The sequence below is a fragment of the Festucalex cinctus genome, chromosome 1, assembly GCF_051991245.1.
Source record: "Festucalex cinctus isolate MCC-2025b chromosome 1, RoL_Fcin_1.0, whole genome shotgun sequence".
Classification (NCBI taxonomy): Eukaryota; Metazoa; Chordata; class Actinopteri; order Syngnathiformes; family Syngnathidae; genus Festucalex; species Festucalex cinctus.
The window spans coordinates 42,387,524-42,397,874 of record NC_135411.1 but is presented as its reverse complement, the minus strand read 5'-3'; positions in this window follow the sequence as shown (position 1 = coordinate 42,397,874).

Sequence of the window (10,351 nt, the reverse complement as noted above, 5' to 3'; positions counted from 1 at the left end):
TATTTTTTTTTTTAATGCTTTTATGTGTATCTAGAATTTGGTGCCTGTACTCAAGCATTATGTACAATTTGTGTTGCACCAAGTACCGTACCATTACTCTACCATACATTTTGGGAAGCAAAATTAAGGCAATACCATAATTTACTCGGGTGGGAAAAATGCACCGAAAGCACTCCAACTCTGTGTCAGACGGGGGCATCGCAGTGTGTCAGCCGTCCCGGTCGAACAATTAAAACAATAGAAGGCAGAAGTATCGGGGCCTCCACGGGACTGTAAGGCCACCAGAGCTACAGACAATCCCCCAACCTGGCCAGTACAAATGTACATAGCCAACACAAGAGGTTGTATCAGTTGCTATGTAGGAATTTCTTGACACAACAATTCCTTTAAAATTGATCACCCAAACAACTTTTGATTCAATTTAGAATTAGATGAGACATTCTTTGGGTTAACAACAGTCACATGAAATATGTTCAGTCTAAGTTTAGCATTTCAAAAACTGACAAATATGGCAAAAGTCTACCAACGAAACATTTACTTGCCAGCTTCTCCTCCTGTTGAAATGGTACACACGCATGCGCACCCACGCACAGACACAGAGGGGATCTGATCAATTCTTTATGCTGACCTTTCCACAGATAACGAAGCAAAGTCACTGATGCCTCTTTCATCATTACTCATTGCAAAGCTATCACTTCATGTCTGTCTCCCTCTGCCTCATCTTTCTGCTCCCCCGTTCTCCTCCCATGCATACTCAACAAGCACTGGGGTAAGCAACAATAGAGGGAACAAACAGTCAAGAGGCCTCATGTTTAGTCATTTAGGTTAAATGCAATGCCACAAACTAATGAAGAGGGAGACCCTGAAGGAATACAGTAGGGTTACATAACATGACAATATGGCTGCACCCATGGAAGCTGCGGCTGGTGCGTAGGCAAGGCAAGGCAACTTTATTTATATAGCACATTTCATATACAAGTTGCTTCAATGTGCTAAATGCATTTACAAACTCAGCTAATGACATTCGCAAAGCAATAAGTACCTTGTTAAAGTTACTTAAAGAACATACATCAACATTTAAATGTAATTGCAAACAAAACAGATTTGAGGACATTTAAAAGCAAATGAAAGAAAAAGGCAGTGTAGTATATATTTTAAAAATGCCACCAAAAAAAACCATAGTTCTTAACCTAGAATTAAAAGCATTTTTACCTGGAACTTCAGTCGGCAATTTATTCCATTTGTATGCAGCAAAACAGCTAAACTCCTCTTTGTTCACCATGTTTGCTTTGAAACTTGGGCTCCACTATAATTGACCCAAGTTTGCATACCTCAGAGCCCTACTGGCGTTACATTCAATTAGCATTTATTTTATGTATGCAGGAAACTAAACCATTGAGTGATGATGGGGGTGTTACACTTCATCAACCTAAATCTAATGTTCAGGTTGAACAGCGGCATTGTGACAACTGCAAAAGTACTCAAGAAATATTTTCTGTCACTTAAAAGCGGCAGTTCATTCTGAAATCTAAAAGACAAACTGAAAAAAATGTGTAGTTCATTTTGCATTTATTCAACTCAAAAGTTCATTTGAAACAAATCCACTCTTCACTTCTGTAAACAACTATGTCCGAATGAATGACTCTGTGACCCAGCCCCTTCTATCTGGAATTGGCTAGCAGTTGCCTTCATTTGCATGTTGGAATAGGGCTGTACGATATGGATATCATTTTTGCCAGACATCTCTATTCTTTGATCTTTGACTCAGCATGAGACTTCACATCATTTCACTTTTTTATGGTGCCTTCTGTATCTTGTGTTGTTTTATTTATATACTTATACAGAATTTTTTTTTTTATTAATTTTATTTGCGTGTATACTTATCTACTTTTATTTACTCTAATTAATTTTATTTTGTGTTATTTTATTTCACGTGTCTACTAAAAGACTAATTTCTATTCCATGCACAGCACTTTGTATGCAGCAATGGCTGTTTTAAAGTGATTTAGAAATAAGGTTGAGTTATGTCGATGATATACAGAAACAACATATGGGTTCAGTGAAAAACTAAAGCAGAATATCAATCCAAAAGGATGTGTAAAGTGCTGTTTTTTTTGTATTAGAACTTAGTGACAGTCATCAACATGAACAAACTTGGCAATAAAAAAAAAAAAGAGAATTCAACTCACATTGTACTGCAACTGCTTTAGTGATAAATAATTTTATGCTCCATAGTTGTTGTGTATATGTGACTGCTTGGGTCTGTTAACAGCATACTGTGTATTACTACAATTCGTCCGTGCTGTGTGGCTTGACTAATTAAAATAAAAGTTTGACACTCACTTGGAAACGTAATCAGTGGACTCAGGATTCCCCTTGATGTCAACTGTGTCATCCTGGATCGAGGTTTGGTGTTTGGTGGCTCCCATTAAAGCGGCACGACGTGCTCACAAAGACTGAGGTCTTTGTGCCAGCGCCAGCCGGCAAATGCGTACTATCTACGCGGAAGTAGATTTGGCTAAGGCACGTCTGCAGAGCGCCCCCCCAATCCCTCCTGATCCTGATTGTCATTGGCTAGCCTTAGTTGTCAATCCAAACCAAACTTGAAAGGAGCTATGTGGTTGGCTGGCACGCCATGCTTTACTTGAAAGGCGCAAGTTTACGTGGCTGATAGGATGAATAGTTGGTGAGTCATCTTGCTAGGGCGGGCACGGCTGACTGCCAGGGCGGGCACGGACCCTCAAGGCCCGCCCATGGCGACGGGTCCGGACTGGACTACAAGCGAGTGGACAGTTATGACCAATTATGTCAACTCCCATAAAATCCCAGCAGTCATTGTCAGGAGCCCCATCTCTCATTGAATTATTATATGAGGGGGAGGAGACAAAAGAGGCCCAGCAAGCAGCAGAGACGTAGGCAAGGAGGATGCAGGACCCGCAAGCGAGAGAGGCCATGCAGGAGCACACGCAAGACAAACACACAAAAACACAAGATCCCTCACAAAGAGGATTATCAACCGAGACTGTGGGATTCTACAAACAGCACCATGAAGGATAGCTGGGCGCTAATATTAATGGGAACCTGGCTCCATTCATCCATTCCTGACGAAGCTATCGAGCTAGCAAGTTGCCACAAACTCCAAATTCCAGTAAAAGCAGAAGCCACTATCCTTCAGACGTGGAGTTCATGTCTGCTATAAAGGCCTTTTGATTTATCTTGTGAGTTTACCACTGTTCTTTTGTTTACATTCCAACAGATATTAATAATGTAATAAAGCACTCTGACCAAAATACATGTCCAAACTCACAGACATTACTAAGGAGAGCATAGGGTTTAAAGGATCGCTAGCAAAGGCAGAGCAGAGACATGAAATACGAAGTAGAATGTATTTTTATACTTAGCTTATATCTGAAATATACACACTAGTCATAGAGTAATTTCCTTCACAACTGACTGTTTATCTGAGTGCATGTAAGCACCCATGAGCTTGATATTGTAAACACTGTGTCAGGGTCTCGCATAGTGGTGTAAATCAACAGGTCTTTGTAACAATGCTTCATTGATGAGCCACTGACACAGCTCATGTCCACTTTGTACTGAGCGATAGTGGCGCTAACGTTAAAAGGAAGAAGACATATATTCCGGATCTATTCTAAGTTGCACTGCCCATACACTCACACTAGTGTCAATGACAGGCTCAATTGGCCAAAATGAAAACGACTGCCACACACTTTAACCACTACACTGTTGCGTAGCAGCAACTCTCTGCCTTCCTGGAGAAGGGTGGGGTCTCGCAGAATTCAATACTGTGAAGTCACCAGTGAACTGAACAAAGCCAATGCCTCTGTCTGCTGCATTATACCCCAAATCAATGTGCTGAAGCAGCTATTCAAGTCAAGGGGACCCACCACTTGGACATCCTGAAGGGCCTGATGAAGCAGTTTGGAAAGGTGCATTTACCTGCACGCCTGCTAAACACACAGTATGAAGAGCATGCCCTTTGTTATGAGAGATTCTAGCCCAGGAGTCACCAAATGTTTTGTGAAACTGACAGCTTAAGGGCTACCAGCTTGATATACATTAGAGGTGTGCAAAATTTCCGATTCTTAGATTGTTCACGATTCGGCCGTGGAACAATCGAGAACGATTCACAAACGTCCAAATTCCGATTATATAAATATGCCAAGGGAAGCGAAACGAGCGAAAAGTACGCGGAACTGAAACGCAGTAGCGCGCGCGGTCTTCGGGACGCTTTTTGGGACGGACCGAGAGTACACATCCACAACTCACGCCTCGAGATTCAAAACAACAACAAGCATGGCTGAGCTGACCAACCCACCTCTTCGTGACATCAGACCTGCTCCGAAAAGGCAAACAACTTCAGGCGGAAGTATCAGCTAGCTGGCTGCAGTGCGTCGGTTAGCGTTCTACAGGGCGCCGCGCAGTGATACGAACGAACAGAAAAGTAGTGGCTGGCGGTAATGGCGTCTGACTTTATTCAGAAAAGAGTATTGTGATGGAAATGTATCACGCTTTTGAAAACAAATAGTTTTTAGAAGAAAAACGCTTTATTTCCGAGACCCCAGCCATCTTGCTGGACTATTTTATTTTTTATTTTCTTCTCGTCCAACGTCGAACATGAACGCGTGTCACCGAACGCTGTCAGAAAGAAGTCAGTGCTGATCGCACACACGGGAGGTGAGGATCAAATTGAGATTCATGTTAAAAAAGCCGAACGATCCCATTAATGTTTACACGTTCATGTTTACACAAGTTAAAAAGCAGAAAAGCACTTGAGGGTTTTTTTTTTTTTTTGTACCTCTGAGAAACTTTAATGTTTACATGTTCATCTTTACACAACTTAAAAAGCAGGAAAGCACTTTTTTTTTTAGGCATTTGTATTGAAGTAGTAGTTCACATTGTCTTTCATTTATACCTCAATGCACTTTTGAGTGGATAAAAATAATATATTTTTGCTCAGTGCTATGTTTTATTCTGTTGAAGACTGAATATACTTAAAAGCTGTTGTTACAGAATGAGGACTTTGACAAGGCGGGGTCAAGTAGGACTCAGACGCAGGCGTAAGGTAGGCCACCAAGGCAGCAGGTTTAATTCCGGCCAACAGAGGTCTCCTCTCAAACTGAGAGGAGAACAGGGAGGGGAAAAAGTGGAGAACAAAAGGCGCTCCACTAGGGAGGAAAAAACAGGCAAAAGGTACTGGGGACAACAGAAAGCGCTCCGCTAGGGAGGAAAAAGGGCACAAGGCAAAAGGGGTAACTAAAGGCGCTCCAAAAGGGAGAAAAAGGCACAAAAACAAGGCAACAACGCTAGGCAACATGAACAAGGACATAAGGACTGTGGGACGCTTCCATGCACTGACGGTGACACTTCGGCAACGGAGGGGAGAATGCAGGTGGCTTTTATTGTGTGGGTTGATTGGTGGCAGGTGGTGATAATCATGGGCGGGGACCGGTAATGAGTGAGCGGCAGGAAGGGCAAGTGACCTGGGGTGAGAGGAGAGTTAGGATTTCAGAGTAAAACGGGAAACAGAGACACAAAAATAAAAGCATGAGCCGCCACGCCTGGTGGCGGCGTGACAGTACCCCCCCCCTCAACGGCCGGCTCTTGACGGCCCAGGAATGTCAGGGTGATCTTCATAAAATTCATCAATTAACGAGGGATCCACGATGAACCGGGAGGGGACCCATTGCCTTTCCTCCGGGCCGTATCCCTCCCAGTCCACCAGGTATTGTCTTCCGCGGCCCCGATTACGAACATCCAAAAGTTTTCTAACCTTGTAAACGGGGCCGCCTTCAATCATCTCCGGGGGGGGGGGGGGTCGGGTTCGGAGGGCACCAGTGTGCTTTCATGAACAGGCTTGACTTGGCTGACGTGGAATGTAGGATGAACTCTGAGGGATCGTGGCAGACGGAGTCGAACGGCGGCAGGTCCTATGGACTTGGTTACTGGGAAAGGCCCCACAAATCGCGGGGCCAGCTTTGGACACGGTACCTTGAGTCGGAGGTGTTTGGCCGATAGCCACACCCGCTGGCCTGGGCGGTATTCGGGTGCCGGTCTCCTTTTTCGGTCGGCGGCCCTCTTCACCCGGTCTCCCTGGCGTTGAAGCGCCGTCCGGGCCGCCGACCAGACTTTGTGGCACCGACGGATCATGGCCTGGACCGAGGGGACCGTTGCCTCCTCCTCCAGTTCAGCGAAAAATGGTGGATCGTAGCCGTGGACGCATTTAAACGGGGTGAGACCTGTGGCAGATGTGGGCAATGAGTTGTGCGCAAGTTCGACCCATACCAGATACTTGCTCCAGGCGGTCGGGTTCTGGGAGACAAGGCATCGGAGACCGGTTTCAAGCTGTTGGTTTAGTCGTTCTGCCTGTCCATTGGCCTCAGGGTGGTATCCAGAAGTAAGATTGGCTTTGGCTCCTAGGGCTTTGCAGAACTGTGTCCAGAATCGGGAGACGAACTGTGGTCCACGGTCGGAGACTATGTGCAAGGGAAAACCATAAAATCGGAATATGTGGTGGATCATGATGTCAGCTGTAACTTTGGCGGATGGGAGCTTGGATAGTGGAATAAAGTGAACCATTTTGGAGAACCTGTCGACAACGGTGAGAATTGTGGTTTTACCATGGGATAGGGGCAGTCCGGTCACAAAGTCCAATGAGATTTCTGCCCATGGTCTGGATGGGATTGGTAGTGGCTGAAGAAGGCCCATCCGGGACTGAGTCGAGGACTTGTTGCGGGCACAAATGGGACAGGCAGCGACGTACTCTTTTACGGTGGTTTCCATTGCCGGCCACCAGAATCTCCTGGCAACAGCATACATGGTCCTGCGGACTCCAGGATGACAAAACAGCTGTGAAGTGTGAGCCCAGTGTATCACCTGAGATCGTAGTTCCTCAGGCACGAAGAGTCGACGTGGTGGACAAGACGTGGGGGGAGTGACGTTGCGCAATGCCTCCTTGACATCGTCCTCAATTTGCCATCTCATGGCTCCAACAATGCAATCCCGGGGCAGGATGGTCTCAGGCTCGGCCTCCAATAGCTCGGATTCGTGGATTCTTGACAATGCGTCCGCCTTGACGTTTTTGCTGCCTGGTCTGTAAGTTAAAGAGAATACAAAGCGGTTAAAAAACAAGGACCACCTGGCCTGTCGGGGATTGAGTCTTTTGGCCTGGCGTAGGTACTCCAAATTTCGGTGATCGGTCCAGATCACAAAAGGCATTTCAGCGCCTTCCAGCCAGTGTCTCCATTCTTCTAGGGCCACTTTTACAGCGAGAAGCTCCCGATCTCCGACTGAGTAATTGCACTCAGCCTTGGATAATTTTCGTGAAAGAAATGCGCAGGGATGTGTCTTGCCGTCCTCTTGACAACGCTGGGACAACACCGCCCCAATTCCAACACTGGAGGCGTCTACTTCCACCACGAACTGGCGTTTGGGGTCTGGGACTCTGAGAATTGGGGCATTGGTGAAGCGTGCTTTTAAGTCTTTGAATGCCTTTTCGGCTTCCGGGTGCCATGAAAAACGGACTTGTGGGGAGGTCAAGGCGTGTAGGGGGGCGGCAATGGTGCTGAAGCTTCTTATGAATCTGCGGTAGAAGTTGGCGAATCCGAGGAACTGTTGAACTTTCTTCCGGGAGTCTGGCGTGGGCCACTCTCGTACGGCGCTGACCTTGTCCGCGTCCATTTTCACCTTCCCTGGTGAGACGATGAATCCCAGGAAGGAGATGGTGTTAACATGAAATAGGCTCTTCTCAGCTTTCACGTACAGATGGTGATCCAAAAGACGTTGGAGTACTCGGTTTACGTGGTCTCGATGGCTCATTAGGTCAGGTGAGTAGATCAGAATGTCATCCAAGTAAACGTACACGAAGTGATCTATGAAGTCCTTGAGTACCTCATTTATCATTGCCTGGAAGACGGCGGGAGCATTCGTGAGGCCAAATGGCATGACCAGGTATTCATAATGTCCCCGAGGAGTGTTGAAGCCTGTCTTCCATTCGTCTCCCTCACGGATCCGAATGAGGTGATAGGCGTTCCGCAGATCGAGCTTCGTGAAGATCTTGGCTTGTTGCAGCTGATCGAACACAGAGGACATCAAGGGCAATGGGTACCGGTTCTTGACAGTGATGTCGTTCAAAGGACTGTAATCAATGCAGGGGCGTAGGGATCCATCCTTTTTACTCACAAAGAAAAAACCTGCTCCTGCAGGCGAGGAAGACGGTCGGATGAGGCCGGCTTTCAAGGAGTCATCAATGTAGTTGTTCATGGCCTGGCGTTCGGGTCCTGAGACTGAGTACAGTCTCCCCTTGGGAATGGTTGAACCGGGAATCAGATCGATCGGGCAGTCATATGGGCGGTGTGGAGGGAGAGTCATGGCTTTGGTCTTGCTGAAGACCTCCCGCAGATGGTGGTAGCAGGAGGGAACAGTGTGCAAGTTCGGGTACTCTTCTTGAGCCGGTGGGACGAGAGTCACCTGGTGAACCTGGGCTGTGGAGTTTCGGAGTGCGGGTTGTTCTGACCCGTGAGAGCTGCAGTCCTTTCCCCACTCCAGAACAACTCCAGTGTTCCAGTCGATTCTGGGGCTATGTAGACACAGCCAAGGGTGTCCCAGCACCAAAGTGGGGGAAGCAGCGTGGAAAACGTGGAAACGGAGAGTCTCGAAGTGAGGTCCGATTCGGACTTCCAGAGGTTCAGTAATATGGGTGATTTTGAAGAGCTCCTTGCCATTCAGCGCTTTAGCCAGGATGGTCGCGGAAAGGGGTTCGGTGGAGCATCGTATTTGCCTTACGAGCTCCCAGTCCATGAGACTTTCGTCGGATCCGGAGTCGATAAGGGCTGACAGAACTGTGGTGACATTGTGGTGAGTTATCTGAATTTGCGTGAGTCTGTGGTTCTTGGCTGGTCGGGGTGACGGAGAACTCACCGGAGGGTTGCCCTTCGTGGTGCAGGCTTCCACCAAGTGTCCAAGACCACCACAATAATAGCAACGGCCCTCTCGGCGTCGGCGCTGTCTCTCCTCCGGCGAAAGCCGAGCCCTTCCCAGTTGCATGGGTTCGTCGCTGGCGAGGTCCACCTCTCCTGGTTCCGGTCGGGAAGGAAAGATGGGTCGCAGCCTTCTGGCCTCCGGTGGCCGCGTCCAGGGGGTGGGTTCCTCCCTCCTTCGCGGTCCGCCGATCTTGGCCAGCTCCTGACGACGATGATCGGTCCGGATGGCGAGGGAAATCAAGGCGTCCAAGTCCGCTGGGAGATCTACGGGAACCAGAAGCTCTTGAATGGCAGGTGAGAGTCCTTTCAAAAAATGGTCGTGAAGTGCGATGGCGTTCCAGCCACTGTTTGTTGCCAACGTTCGAAAGCGAACTGCATAGTCGCTGACAGATTCTTTGCCTTGCTGAAGTCGGCTCAGTGCTCGTGCCTTCTCTCGGTCATTGTTTTCTGGATCAAAAACTTGGCGCAAAGCGATTTGAAAGTCCTGTACGCTTTGGCAGACCGAGGAACCCCTGGCCCATTCCGCGGTCGCCCAGGTTTTGGCCCGACCCGTCAGGTGAGACACCATGAAGGCCACTCGGGATCGGGCTGTGGGAAATGCCTGTGGTAACTGTTCATAATGAATGTCGCATTCCGTGAGGAAAGTCTGACAGCGTCCGGGTTCACCGGAGTATCGTTCTGGGGAGGCCAGTCTCAATCCTACCCCGGTGAATGGCGTGGTCGATACAGAGAACTCAGGGTGAGGAATCTGTCCAGTGGAAGCTGGCGCTCGACGCCGTGAAAGGCTTACCAGCTCGTGGACCTGGCTGGTCAATTCCTCCATCCGGGACAGCATGGTCTGTTGGATCCGGTCCTGGTTGTTGAGCCGGGCCTCCTGGCTCTGCAGTGCGGCCTCGACCGTGCCTGCTGGGTCCATGCTGGCCGAAGTGTACTGACAAGGCGGGGTCAAGTAGGACTCAGACGCAGGCGTAAGGTAGGCCACCAAGGCAGCAGGTTTAATTCCGGCCAACAGAGGTCTCCTCTCAAACTGAGAGGAGAACAGGGAGGGGAAAAAGTGGAGAACAAAAGGCGCTCCACTAGGGAGGAAAAAACAGGCAAAAGGTACTGGGGACAACAGAAAGCGCTCCGCTTGGGAGGAAAAAGGGCACAAGGCAAAAGGGATAACTAAAGGCGCTCCAAAAGGGAGAAAAAGGCACAAAAACAAGGCAACAACGCTAGGCAACATGAACAAGGACATAAGGACTGTGGGACGCTTCCATGCACTGACGGTGACACTTCGGCAACGGAGGGGAGAATGCAGGTGGCTTTTATTGTGTGGGTTGATTGGTGGCAGGTGGTGATAATCATGG